This window comes from Cynocephalus volans, chromosome 10 (assembly GCF_027409185.1).
Source record: "Cynocephalus volans isolate mCynVol1 chromosome 10, mCynVol1.pri, whole genome shotgun sequence".
Lineage (NCBI taxonomy): Eukaryota > Metazoa > Chordata > Mammalia > Dermoptera > Cynocephalidae > Cynocephalus > Cynocephalus volans.
In genome coordinates, this window is record NC_084469.1 from 29,612,421 (window position 1) to 29,627,246 (window position 14,826).

Below are 14,826 nucleotides of genomic sequence, written 5' to 3' on the forward strand. Positions count from 1 at the left end.
CCTTGGACACAGCAAATACTTTCCTGCTTCAGGGTCTTTGCACTTGCTGTTCCATGGTCTAGAATCTTGTGGCTACTGAAATCTCAGTTTAAATGTCACTCTTCAGAAATGTCTTCTCTGACTACTCTTACTAATGTAGTCTGATGGAGTTTGGATGTGTTGTCCTCCCAGAACTCATGTGGAAATCTGATCCCCAACGTGGCAGTTGTTGGAAGCTGTTTGAGTCATGGGGCGGATCCCTCATGTATGGATTAATGCTCTGGGGGAGAGGGTAATGAGTGAGTTCTAGCTCTATTAGTTCCCACAAGAGCTGGTTGTTTAAAAGACCCTGGCACCTCCCCCCCCGCCTCTATCCTGCTTCCTCTCGCCATGTGATCTGCTTGTACCCATTGGCTGTCTGCCTGCTGCTTTCCGCCATGAGTAGAAGCAGCCTGAGGCCTGCACCAGATACAGCTGTCCCAGAATTGTGAACCAAATAAATTACCCATCTCAGGTATTCTGTTATAACAACACAAAACAGACTAATACATTGTTCTTCCTATTTTTCTCCATTTCAATACTGTCTGTTGCCTTCATAGCTTTGTCACCATTTTTCTCTTTTCTGTGTCTTCTACCAGAATATAAACTCTATGAGCTCAGGGATTCTGTTAGTCTTGTTGATTGTGTATACTAAGCACCCAGCACAGGATCTAGCATGTAGAAGGCTCTCAATAAATATTTGTTGAATGAATGAATTCAAATTCTAGCCATTTTTAAAAAATGTCCTGCTTTAAATCACCTCCTTCATAACGCCTGCTTTAAATCCTCCAGTTGAGAATTAATCTTTTATTCCACTAGGTACACAAAGCAGACATAAAGGGGAAGAAAGATTGTTACCCTTTGCCTGGTCTATGTGGTGACACCCTAAAGTAATTTGCTACATCCTTTTGCATTATTTTTTTTATATTAGCACTTTAAAAATTATTTTTCTATATATATATTTTTAAAGGCTTCAAATTACAAAGAGCTGCTTTTATATATTCCTTCTATGTCTAGGCTGAGAGTTTCATTCTGTTAATAGCCTTTAATTTGTTTCTATGGCCTCTCAATGTTCATGACACATGAGGATGTCATGATGCTGAGATGAAGAATGACTGGTCTAGTTGGATCTGTCCTCATTGACCTGCTTTGGAGAAATGCAGGTGCACAAATTAATTAGCTAAAATCTCCAATTGTGAGTCCCTTGCCATGGTTCACCTTTAAAAGGACTTTGATTCATATACTTTCTATGTCCAAAAGCTACTTTCTCACCTTTACTAATTGCTTTCTATCAAATTTGCACACACAACAATGTACATTTGCCTACAAACTATAGAGGATAGATTAATTCTCAAAATAATTTTTTAACATTTGTGCTCATTGTAAGATTTTTGCTCTGGAGACACTTTCAGAAGATATTTTGTCCTCTCCCCAACGGCAATATTTTTGGAGTGTTTCTTCCAGTCAGCTTATTTGCAGAATTGTTTACATTGACACTAATTTTACTGAAGCAACCGAAACAAATGTTTCCATTTTGAAAATGTCTGCTGGAAAAATAAAGATTTGCACTTCAAATGAAAGGGGAGATTGTTAGATTGTCTTAAGTAAAACAGATGTTTATACTTAATATTTTTTCAAGAAAAATCATCGAATATATCGATTATTAAATGTTTCCTGGATGGATATACTAGGTTCTGCACAAATCCTTATGATTGATAGCATGAATGTCCTAATTCTCCATTTTAAATAGATAAGTGTTTATTGAGATGGATCTATCATCTTAGCAGCTCACTGAAAGTGCACAGAACTGTAACACATTGCCTCACATCAAGTTAAGCATATAACACATTTAACAAACACAGTTTTCTGTTCAGAAAAATCATAATCCAGGGAGAAAGTTTTTATACCTTCCCCCAAAGGGGGAAAGTTGTTTTTTTGAAGATTGCTATAGAAATAAAATCTGACCTCAGTTTAGTGCATAGTTACATAATACAGATTTTAAAGTTCTCTGAATACAGGATTCTGTGAGCTCAAGGTTTATAAAGGTTAGTGCTACATATTTGTATTGAATTAGTGTTTATCAATGTGTTTCTGATTTCTTTCTTGGTGATTTTGTTGACTTTTAGAGCATTCACGTAAAAAAAGAACTGATTTACTCAGCTGATCAAATATTAACTAGCATGATATCAGGCAATAATAAATATTTTTAAACGGTGAAAATGAAAGGAGGGTGGATTGTTAGAACAAGGACGTTAATTTATTGTATGTTTATTGACTTATTGGACTTAAGTAACAGCACAGACCAAACATCTATGCCTCATCTTGTTGTATTCATCTAACTTGAGGATCCTAGAACAGTAAACCAGCTAAAGACCTTCCAGGGATCATTTGATTTAGTCCCCTGCTTTCGTGAAGGTGAAAACCCAAACCCTCCAAACAATTGGCTCATGTTCCTTTTGAACCTTTCCAGGGATGAAGACAACCTTTCTTGATAAAAGGAAACTTTCTTTGTTATCAATATTCCGGCCCATAATTTATTAAACATACACACAGACATCCCTTGTAGGGATAAAGTTCCAGATCTTTCTTTGGGCGTCATTCAGTTTCGAGACTTCCAGAGTCTCTTATGCATGTGTGTGTGACTAAGGAAAATAATAGCTGAATCACTTCTAAAAGCGAATCCTCTGAATCAAAAACCTATAATAAAAATGAAGACAATTAAGGCATTCCATCTGTCTTTGAACCTCAACAGCTCTTCCTCCCAAGCCAACCAACCTACTCCTCTCCCCTTTCTTCTCCCAACCTGTAAAATAATCTCGCAGACCGGAGGCAAAAGGGGCAACAGCCAGGCCCGGGCTCCGCTGACTCTCGAGCCTACCGAGGCCCGGAATGCACGGGGTGTCAACGGGGAGAGCGCCGCACGGGGGCAAAAACAGGGCGGGGAGATGAGCAGAACTAGAGTTTGTGAGGGGCCACAACAGACGACCGTCTACGAAAAAAGACCACTTCCCAAGGTTACAGAGGCGTGAGGAGCGTGAGAAAGAGCGCCTCGTGCGCAAACTCGCCCTCCGGCTCCTCAATACTGTAAGCCGCACCGGCCGCTGCAGCCCTCCCGCTAGGTGGAAGGCAGCGCGGCGCAAGACCCGGCCCAGCCCAGCGCATGCGCCGCAGCCCGGCCTCCGCTCCCGGCCCCCTCCCCTCCCTTCCCCTCCCTCTTCCTGGCGGGTCTGGGGCGGCGGCGGCGGCGGCGGCGCGGTGACGTCAGGGCGTTGGGGCAGCTCCTGTGACAGACGGAGCTGGAGCGGCGGGGCGGCGGCGGAGTCCGGCGGCCGAGATAGCGAGTGGGCGACCGAACGAGCAGCGACCCGGGGGCTAGGGAGCGACAAAGAGAAAGAGAGGAGTGCTCGGGCGCGAGCGAGAGAACCGCGAGCGCCGGGCTTGGGCTCGAGCCCCGGAACGGCTGAGGAGCCCGCCTGCTCCCCTCCCCTCCCCCTCCCCGGGACCGGGCCCAGCGCGCCATCCTCCCCCTCCCTCCTTCCCTCCCTCCCTCCTTCCTCCCTTCCCTGTCCCTCCCCCCCTTCCCCGCCGGTGGATGGGAGTGAAGGACGGAAGAGGCCCTGCAGAGGCGGCGGTGCAGCGCTCCGGTAAGGCGGCGAGGGTCTGCGCGCGCCCTTCTGTCTCCTCCACCGCGCTCGGGCGGCTGCGGGCTGGGCCCGGCCGCCTGACGATGTGGCTGCGCCGGTCCCCTCCCTCCCGTTCTCCCCTCCCCCTGCCACCGCCTCCTCCTTCTTCTTCTCTCCTCGCTCTCAAAATGGCGGCCGCGACGGCCGTTGAGTGAGAGACACGGAGGAGGGGGGCCTGTCCGGGTAGGGCGCTGCCCTCGCTCCCCTCCTCCGCGGTCGGGGTTTGGGGGGCGCCGGGCATCTGCCGCTCCACCGCGGCCCTCCCCGAGAAGAGATCGCCCTCGTCCCTCGGTGACTTAGCAAGAAAAGTATTCTCGGGTAGGAAGGGCGTGGAGAGCAGGTCGCTCTCTGATCTTGGGGAAAGGGCTCGGCCCTCCTCCTCTTCCTGGCCGCAGAGGCAAGCTCCGCAGTCCCCACCCCGCCCGCGGTTGTCGGCGCGGGGACCGGGCTCAGCCCCGCACCGCTGGGCACCCACAGGGCCTTCCAGACGTTCCTTCCCCAGCCTGCCCTTACGATGGGTTGACCTGAGGAGGAGGACCCACCGTCTCCTGGGCTCCCCAGTGGAGTGGTCCAGCCTCTGCACCCACTGAGGAGGAGTTGTCTTTTGAGGTTGTTAACACAGCTTCGAGGCCTTCTGCCGTTCCCCTTCATCTAATCTAATATCGCCACTCCTTTAAGAAACGGCAGTCCCTGTGTATATGTATCTTCTTTAGCCTCCCAGGTGAGAAAATGCCTTTGAGGTTGTGGGCAGATTTTGACTTTGCCTCTAAACGTAACAGTAGAGAAGGAGGTTTTCATAATCTGAGATATGAGAGAGCAAGTTGCCTTGGCTTTATTTGTTGTTCTGCCTTTTTTCGGTGACTTAGCAAGAAACTGCTTGGGAGGAGGGCAGGAAATTTTCTTTTGGGGTTGGGGTTTGGGTCCAATTTATATCAGTCTTTTGGTTAAGAAATGGTGCTTTTGAAGAGAATAACCAGATTTGAGGTCTCACTCTCAATGGGCGATGTCATGCCAAGGTCCCTCCCCTCCTTTCCTTAAGAGGCAGTCGGGAGAAAATAAAGATATTACTATTATTCTGACCTCTACTTTAAGCACACAATCCTTGAGATTCATAACCTTTTAAAGGCTAAACAAAAAAATTGTGCCATTATTGGCAATTCTGTTTTTGTTGGGCGGTGCGTTGTTTTGTGTGAATTTCTTTTTGAGGCTTGGGCGGAGGAGATCGTGCCTGGGCCTTTCATACCAGTAATAATGTCATCCCTCTCCTTTGCCATAGTAGTGTTTGCTTAATTTTTTTTTTTTTTTTTCGCTGCAGCAGGGCTTGATTGCTGCGGGGTCCAATCTCTTAATCAGGAAAATTTCCTGCTTGGGTACGTCGTAGTGATATAATGTTGAATATATATTAAAAGCTTTTACTTAAATAATTGTGGTTTGGTTTTAAGGCATTAGCTAGCTTTTAATCTCTAATGGTTATCTTTCAGGACACAGTTTTTAAAATAATTTGTAGTTGCAAATTGCAGTTTTTATTAAAGCAGAAGGCTAATCTGTATTTAGAGTGATTTATTCATGATCTATTATGATCATTGTTTGGATTGTTCACAAGGGGAGGATCTAAAACAAATTTAAAGCTTGGTATATTTTTAAAAATCAGAAAAAGGAACTCAATTTTTCACTTAAAATATTTCTGTATATGTTGATTTTGATGGAGCAAACCCTATTTCGGTACCTCCCCACAACCTCTTTTTTAAAAAATGGGCTAATATTTGTGGATGCTATGAACAGCCATTGAGCGGAGAAGACTGGGTGGAGTAAGGGAGCACAGAAGCTGTGAAATGCTAGATTGCCCTTTCATAGCATTTTTCTCTTGCTTATGTTTTCTAAGGTTATTTGATACTAATTGTTGCTACAACAAAGATATTTCTGTGTAGTAAACCTTAAAATCCACCTTTTTTGAAAGATGGGCATTGAATGGGATAAAAGCAATGTCCCTGCTCTAAAGCAGACACATATTGTCTATATGTATGTGTGTGTATATATATAAAGATAAGTATATGCATACATGTATGTATACTCTTGTATTGTTCTAGTCAATTAAGAATAAATTAACAAAGGCCAGAAATATTTGGCAAGAAATAGTAGCAGGTATACTGCAAAAATCTAATAAGAATACTGTAGATGTTTTCTTTTACTTTAATTTGCATTAGAACAGTAAATCTATTTGTGATTTTTAAATGATGAACATCAAAGATGAGAAAAAGGAAGATAATTTTCATCAAAGGCTCTTTATATAGACCTTTTCTCTTGTGTTGCCCCTTGAAGGGGACCTTTTTGTGAGATACTATCATAAGAGAGGGTAGGTCACCTTAATGTCTTGTATCAAGCATTCACATGAGTAGATATCTTCAAAAGAAATTCAAATTCATGTGGTAAATGTGATTTTGATGAGCCTTGTGAATGTTTGTGAATGTATGATATATTTTTACATTTTTGTTCTCTTTAATGTGATTAGAAAGTAGAAGAGTTAATATAATGAGAAATGACTAAGGTTGGGAATGATAATTCACTATATTATGTGTCTGATATATCCCTATTCCTACAATTTGTTGGTATAAAAGTGCACTAAGAAGGTGATTTTTCATCGCTCCTCGGCCTTTTGGCTAAGATCAAGTGTAGAAGGTGATTTTTCAGTAGATTATTAGTTGATTGGGAGCTTAAGATGATTTGGCTGAAGTAAGAGAGCTTTAGTTCCAAATGTGTGTATGTGTATCTTTCTGATCCACGTGTCAGAATCTTTTGCTTAATTTGGATGTCAATTTTTAAATTTCCTAATCCTATGTTTATAAAACTTCAATGAGATTGGGATGAATTTCTTTCTTTCTTTTTTTTTTTTTTGACCCGTAAGGGGATTGCAACCCCTGGCCCAGTGTGGTCCGCACCACACTCAACCCGCGAGCGCACCAGCCATCCCTATATAGGATCCGAACCCGCAGCCTTGGCGCTACCAGCTCCGCACTCTCCCGAGTGAGCCACGGGGCCGGCCCTGAACTTCATTTTTTGATAGAATTATTTAGTATCTGTTCTTTCAGGTTTGGAGATGTTTCTGGGAAGGAAAAATCAGTATCATAATTTTTTGTTTTCTAGCTAGAACATTGATATTTCATTGTCTATATTCCATTAAGAAAATAATGTGAATGTCTTATCTTTTTGTTTAAACATGATTCGTATTAATTTGTCATCTTAATAAATAAGCAATAGAAATTATGGAAGTTGTCAACATTAAGATGGAAATGCCTTAAAAAACAAACCCAAAGCAAAATCTTAGGGCAGAGTGAATTTTCCATATCTTTCCATCGAGTTCTAAAGCAGTGAGTCATGCACTCTTTTTGCCAAAGGGACTTGAGGCTCAGTTGGTTTTAAACCTAGCTGGCCATGTCTGCTTGTGGTCCTTAAAGATTTTTTACTTGCCTCTAAATCTCTGTTATGAAAATATTTCATTATGGCAGGTAGCCTGTTTTTATTTACTTTGCAAAGAGAGAAGTAGTTAAGTTTGAAGTGGAAATTCTTTGCCACTCTTCTGATGTCTCCTACTATAAAACTGTTATTGTTCTTGTGAAGTTTCTATATTAAAATAAAACTAATGGTATATAGCATTAACTTTGAAAAGAAAAAGCAAACCTATTGTTCTCGTGAAGGGGCTTAGTTGTAGAGTGAATCCCAGTTGCTGAAGACCAGACATTTTGAGAAATCCGTATTTCATCAAGAAAGGTGCTATATTTCATAAACTTAGTAGTTAAACTAACTGCAGTGAAGGCTTTTTGGATTGTTCTAGCTTTATTGCTGGTTTGATAGGACACTGTAACTAGTCATTTAAATGATTTATTTTAACTTCTGCTATGTATTTAATTTTTAACCTTGGCACAGCGGTTACAGATGTTAGTTGATGTTTGTAAAATACATCATATTCACTGGATTCAGGCATCATAAGTGCTTATCATTTTGATTTATTGTTTTCTCTTTAAAAGATGGTGGCTTTTGGTTGAAACTTATTTACTTGAGACTAGTCTGTGCATTTGTCAAGGACACTTCTGTAATGGTAGTCGGTAAAGTATTGTCATTTAACATTGCCATAAATGCTTCTTTAGAACTTTGTGAATATTGAGCTTGGTACTCATTTTCATTTGTTTCTGTCATCTGCTTTTTGAGGTAAATTGGTATTTTTATGGATGAGAATTAAAATTTAGAAAATTTCTTTTCCTTAAGGTCATATGTTAGCTTAGTGAACAGAATGAGGTATAGTCTGAACCACTTGGGTATTGTCTTGTGTGATCAAACATTCCTATTTCTTTTTATAGCTATTGGACTTATCTTTGTTAATTTCTTTCTTTTCTATAATGGTGAAAATTTTATCACCTGTATCATTTAAATTGGCATTTATTAACATAAAGTCTTGTATTGTTGACTATTTTGCATGCATAAGGCTTTACACATTTGAGTAGGGACTCCCAGAAAATGCCTGATACTGCTTTACAGGTAATAATAAGCAAATAAATACTTGTTGCATTTGATTGAATGCAGGGTTATGTGAAAGGAAACGTGTTATTATTTTAAGCATCTTCGTAATAGCTAACTCCAGTGATCTCTCGAGAATTAAGGTAATGGAGGGAAGAGTGTTTATTCTTCCTCCACAGAGATTTTATGTTGTCCCAGGAAACAGGATTCACACTTCTACAAAATTCAACTATGAGAAGTGAATTAACTGGACAGATTACCTGTGCATTTTGATTATCTCCTTTTGGGGTTCATATGTTGACAAAAATTGATAGTTAACTGAGACTGTAGGAAATGTTCAGAGAGACCGACTTTTCACAGTAGTGAAATTAAGAATCTGGGAAAATTTAATTTTTGAAAGCATTGTAGAATGTTTTATGTTTATTAAGATTTTGCACATTATGGATTAATCCATTTTTAATCTATGGCAAAGACAGAAGAATATGTTTTATGATTCTTGTGTTTTGTATGCATAAGGCATATCTTTTATCTCATCTTTCCATAATATTATTTTATCAAAACTATGCTAACTATAAAAGAAGGAAGGTGAAGATAATGAGTCAGTTGTATTGATTATTTAGTTTTTTTGGTTAATTATTTTTTAAGGGTGGAGAAAGACTATATATTTAGCATTATCAGAGAAAAATAAGCTGTTGACTAAAACCATACTCATATATGATATTTTAGATTTTAATCCTGACTGCACAGTTTACTAGCTATGTACCTTGGGCAGGAGCTTCACTTTCCTTATCTATAAATGGATGATGTTGACAGTACCTGACTCATAGGATATTTGTGACTATTAAGGTCTATAAATCCTTAGTAAATGTTTGTTTAATTATTAGGGACTTCTTTTTGTTTCTTTGGCAGCTGGCAGGTATGGAGATCTGAACCCTTAACCATGGTTTTATAACACCACGCTCTAACAAACTGAGCTAACCAGCCAGATTTAGGTACTTTTTCTAAAGGGAAGAGAATTAGTTTAACATATGGTTTGACCATATAACTATGCAATCACTAATATATTAATATAGTTCTTACAGTTTTAAGTATATTTCTTTAAAATGAGTATTGGGGATTCTTTCTCCTTTGGTAACCATTATGTGTATTGGAAATCAGTGATGGCTTCAGAACTTCTTAGTGGGCAAGAAGGATTATGTAAATCAATGCCAAATGGAAAGATTCAGGTTTTAACTATAAAATTATATTGTAAATAAGCATTTTATTTAAACTGCAAAAGTACAATTTACATTTATTTTAACAATTAGAAAATTTTTGTTTAAAATTTTAAATGTTATTAAATAGCCCCACGTTTTCCCTCTCTTTTTAAATAAACTTTTGATTTTGGAATAATATTAGATGTACAGAAAAGTTATAAAGATAGTACAGAGAGATCTTGAATATATCCTATGCCCAGTTTTTCTCCTTGTTAACACCTCACCTTTCTGTGGTACATTTTGCAAATTTAAGAAACCAGCCTGGTATACTACTATTAGCTAAAACTTCAGATGATTTGAATTTCACCACTTTTTCCATTAATGTCTACTTTCCGTTCCAGATCCAATCTAAGGAATCACATTACATTTGGTTGTCACTGCTCCACAGTCTCTTCTGGTCTGTGGCAGTTTCTCAGTCTTTCTTTGTTTTTCATGACCTTGACAGTCTTGAGTAGTACTGGTCAGGTATCCTGTAGAATGTCTCCCAAACTGGGTTTGTCTGTTTTTTTTTTTTTTTTTTTTTTTTTTAACTGGGGATATGAGTTTTCAGACAAAAAAAAGAAAGATGCTACAGAGATGAAGTACACTTCTCATCACATCATATCAGAGGCTACATGATAACCACAAACATCACTGGTGATGTTAACCTTCATCACTTGGTTAAAGTGGTATTTGCCAGTTTTTTTTGTACAGTAAAGTTATTATTTTTCCTTTTCCCTACTTTATCCTTAGGAAGCGAGTCAAGTTCCACTTCTGGATGGGGGACTATTTTCATATGTTTAGAATTTTGTAAGGCAGGTTTATCTCTTATCCTCAGTTTTAAAAACAATTTACATCTGGAGCTGGCTGCTTAGCTCAGTTGGTTAGAGTGTGGGTGTTATAACATCAAGGTCAAGGATTTGGAAGTTTTCGAGGAAGTCTTCGTAAAGATATTAGTTGAACATTTTTGAAGAAAGCTTGTCACATTGGTTGGGATTGGTGGGAAATATGTTCTAGGTAGAGGGAGTAATTTGTATAGTCTCATAAGTACCCCTTGGTGAGTGAGGGAAGCTCCATATAGTTTAGTGTGGCTGGAGTGACGTATGAGAGTAGAGGAGTGAGTACTTACCTGATCTGTCCTGTAGAGCAGGGTGGTACATGAACCATCTGCATTGGAATTACCTGTTAAAAATGCAAATTTCCAGGCTCCATCTTAGACTTATGCAATTAGAATTCTATGAGGTGACACCAGGAATATCTTCATTTTCAATAAACTCCTTAGTAGATTGTTTTTGAGAACCACTGTTTTTTGCCCTTGGGGTACCAGTGAAAGATTTTAAGTTATGACCGGTGACATTATTAGATTTGCCTTTTAGAAGGGCAGCTGTTGAGGGCTGGCCAGTTATCTCAGTTGGTTAGAGCAAGGTGCTGATAACATTATGATCAAGGGTTTGATTCCTGTACTGGCCAGCCACCAAAAAAGAAAAGAAAGGCAACTGTTAGCATTGTGGAAGATGGAAGTGTGGAACCCAGTAGACCCATGAGGAGACTGTTTAAGTGGAAGGATGGGTTGAAAGAGTGGATTTGAGAGGGATTCATTCAGTATGTATAAAATTAATTGGATATGGGGAATAAGGGAGGTAAGAGATGAGAAAAGTGAGGAACTGACTCACTCATATTTTTCTGTTTGGTTTTGGGCTATTGAGTGGTGTTATGAAGGGATAGAAAGTAGTGAGGGGAGGACCAAGGTTGGAGAAGGTTTTTTTGGTTATTGTCTTTTGTGTGTGTTTTAATGGGATAACCATTAGGTGTATAGAGACTGGAGTTCCAAAACATTTGGTATTTTGGTGTTTTATATGTCTAGCCACTGTAATTGATAACAAAATTTTTGATTATTATTGCTTATTAACCTTATGAGGCCTTAAAAAATTCATTCTTTCATCAAAATGTATGCAGTGCATTCTGTTAAGGAGCTGTGCTGAGGTACTAGAAGGTGCTCCCGCCACACGGGACAGCAGGAGTAGAATCATAAAGGTCACAAAGTGGGGAGGAATAAGGCTTACAAGGAACTTACAAGGAACTCAGTGTTCCTGGAGTGTGAGCAAGCTGGGGCTTGATTAGAAATGAAACTTGAAATGCAGACAGGGGCCAGATACTAATCGAAGACCTTATAAAACTATGTCAAAGCATGTGGACTTTAGGGAATAGGGAGACAGCCTAATATGGTGGCTAAAAGCGCAGACCATGGAGCCTAGGTACCTGGGTTCAGCTTCCAGCTCTGCTGTTTATGCAGCTCTGTTTTATTGGGCTAGTTATTTAAATTCTCCTAGGTTGTTGTGAGGATTAAATGAATATTTGTAAAGCACTTAAAATAGTGCCTAGCATATAGTGAGTGCTGTATAAATATTTGTTAAACAAATAAAAAATAGGAAGCAATGAAGGGTTGTTTTTAAGTAGAGAGGTGATGTGGTCAGATTCTATATTTTAGATAGATAACCCTGGGGGCTGTGTAGCAGCAGATATAGGTTAACAGGCCAAGACTGGATTTAGGGGGACCTGTTGAAATTAGTCCAGGTAAGAGATGTTGTGAAGTGTGGTAGTAGTAGTGGTAAGGATGGACAGGAGAATAATTCAACAAATATTGAGGAAGTAAACTTGGTAGAACACGGTAATTGATTGGATATAGAAGAAAGAAAAGAGTCAAGGTTGACTAACTCTCACATAAAGTATTATATCTAACATTTTTAAAGCAATTTTCTTTTAAAGAAGTTTGGATCTTTAGCGATCTTCTATGCTAGCAATATTTGATGCTTTTGGGGTAAATTATGATGCTTCCTTGAAAATGAGATCTAAAGGCCTGAGATAGTTTTTAATCTCTAAATTTATGGGCCCTTGCTTTTTTCTCAGTAGGTGGAGATAGTTTCTCTTTAAGGATATACCGTTTTGCAGGAAACTCATTTAGTCCAAGTCCAAAGAACCAGAAAGCTCAGGTAATGATTTTACTGTGTTTTTTGGGGGGGTGGGGTGGGGTGGGGAAGAGGTGTGGCTGGCCAGTACAGGACTCAAACCCTGGATCTTGGTGTTATCAGCATCATGCTCTAACCAACTGACCTCTCTGGCCAGCCCAACCATGTTTTCATGTTACATCTTTGTGTTGAGATTTGTGATTATAAAGATAATAGCACCATGATAATACTGTAAAATTTTGAAGTGATTGCTGAATCTTTAAAGACAAATTAAAATTTGTTAATTCAAATTTTTCATTGTTCATTCATATATGGTAGATTTGGATGCCTGGAATATTTCATCACCTATTTGTATTCCTTGGATAAATCTTAGCTCAGTGTTTCTCGATTTGTCAACTTTTGATTGAAATTGGACAATTTGAACTTTCTTGAATTTGAATTTTCTCTGGATTCTTTATAAAATAATTAAATGGATAGAAAATTCAGTATACTCATGTTTTGAATCTGCCTCCTGAGTTGTTGTGGTGTACACTGTGTATGATATCTGCCACTTAGGCTATTGCAGGGCCCACCAAATCTCTCCCCTAAAGACAGTTGAGTGTATAACACCAAGGTCAAGGGTTCAGATCCACATACCAGGCAGCAAGCAAAAAAATAAAGACAGTTGAGAGATGATAAGTGAACTGAATCTTGAAGAATTAGTGATTGGAGTAGATGTGGAAGAAGGTTGTTTTAAGTACAGAGAACAGCAGCACGCAGGCACAAAAGCTAAACTATTATGTGTATGCTGGTAAGTAGTTTGGAAGAGGGGATTGTGGAATATGAAGCTGGAAAGGTACATATGAGCCTGATTGATAGAATTTGTACATTATATTCTATATAGCTTGTAGGCAATTTGGAAGTCATTAACCAGTTTCAAGCAAAGGCAAGCAATGTGTATTTTAGATAGTTTATGTGGGTAGCAGTGAAGAAAATGGATTGGAGTTCAGAGGTCACTTAGATGTTTTCAGGAAAGAATGATTAGTGCTTGAAATAAGACAGTGACAATAAAGGTTGACTGGAGAAAGGTTTAGGAGGTAGAATTGTGAATGAGTAGTGTGCTGGGGAGAGAGAAGTTTAGACAAATTAGATTTGTGGCTTGGGTGACTGAGTGTAATGAGAAACTGGGTGTCATTAGCCATAGTAGAGAATAAGAGGAATTCTTGTGTAAGTTGTAACATAAAGCAGCCAGATACATTTTCCTGAACCACAGTTGAAGAGCTATATGAAAATGCAAAGGGCGCAATGGCAATACATGTATAACAACATTTACATAGACTTTAGTTTAATCCTAAATGGGCACTCAAAGACTTTTCTTAGTATGTCCTGGCCGTGTCTCCTGTGATTCGGCCTTAGGAAGATACTTACCCTTCCTTATGTTGCTTTCACTGTATATTCTTCCCTCCAGCCCCCAATTTTCTGTCTTCTGAATCCGCATATTAGAATCTTTTCCACACAGCCTTTCCTAGTATTTTCCACCTGAAAGAAACTTTCTTTTCTCTGAATTCATAATTTTATGGTAACTGTTACTTTTTCTATTTTTATAGCTTATATAAAATGTTTTATTTGATATAGCAAATGTGTTAATGCATTTAAAGAGCCTAGGGGCAGTACCTAGCATATAGTAAGAACTCAGTAAATGTTGTTTGTTTTATTAGTGTGATAATGAAGATGATTGAGATGAGATGGTGATAATAGTAACAGGGCATTCTACCTTTCTGCCTCCTTGTGATGGCAAAACTGATTTGTTCTCTGTCCTTGAACACTGGGAAAGCAATATCTTTTTTACTTTGCCTTATGTATGTAAAAGTGAAATTACTATCTTTGTGCTACTTCATTATTCCTGAGCTGTAGTGAAGGAACTGTAAGTGTAGTCAAACCCATAACATTGATTATTTCATTGAGTCTCCCCACTACTGTTTGAGGTAAGTAGTATTAGTCCCATTTTATAAATGGGTAAATAGGCTTAGGAAATTTAAAAATCTGCCCAAAGTCATTTAGTTTGTAAGCAGCCAAGTTGATGTTGAACCTTGACAGTTTGACTTCAAAATTCTGCAGTGTGGCCTCAAAAGTGTAGGACTTATTCCTTCAGTGCTTTCATATCATTTATGTATCCAACTTGTTACCTGTCAGAGGGCCTATCATGGGATCTGTCCTTAATCAGAAAAGTGCTTTTTCTTTTAAATTTTATTTTACAGATTTACAGTTTTATTTATTTTATTATGGAATATGTTAAACATGCAGGAAAATTACCTGCAATAATACGAGTATAACGGAATATCCATATAACTGCTACCGGAATTGACAGATGTTAACATTTTGTTATATTTTAGAGCTTTTTTTTTTTTTTTTGGTAAAGAAATAAAGCATTATTAC

The 14,826-nt window shown here is 39.1% G+C and overlaps 1 protein-coding gene across 7 annotated transcripts in view; it reads left to right on the top strand.

Moving 5' to 3' along the window:
• Positions 1 to 3,285: 3,285 nt before the first annotated feature.
• The window catches only part of PAFAH1B1 (platelet activating factor acetylhydrolase 1b regulatory subunit 1), a 77,207-nt gene continuing 65,666 nt past the window's right edge, over positions 3,286 to 14,826 (top strand). For 3 of the 7 annotated variants that reach the window (XM_063112731.1, XM_063112733.1, XM_063112730.1), the window contains exon 1: positions 3,286 to 3,662. The gene's annotated coding sequence lies outside the window, so the exon portion shown is untranslated. Of the gene's footprint in view, positions 3,663 to 3,831; positions 4,020 to 4,040; positions 4,423 to 5,016; positions 5,072 to 14,826 lie in introns of those variants that run through there. The other 4 variants (XM_063112732.1, XM_063112737.1, XM_063112735.1 and 1 more) reach the window with 3 other exon arrangements.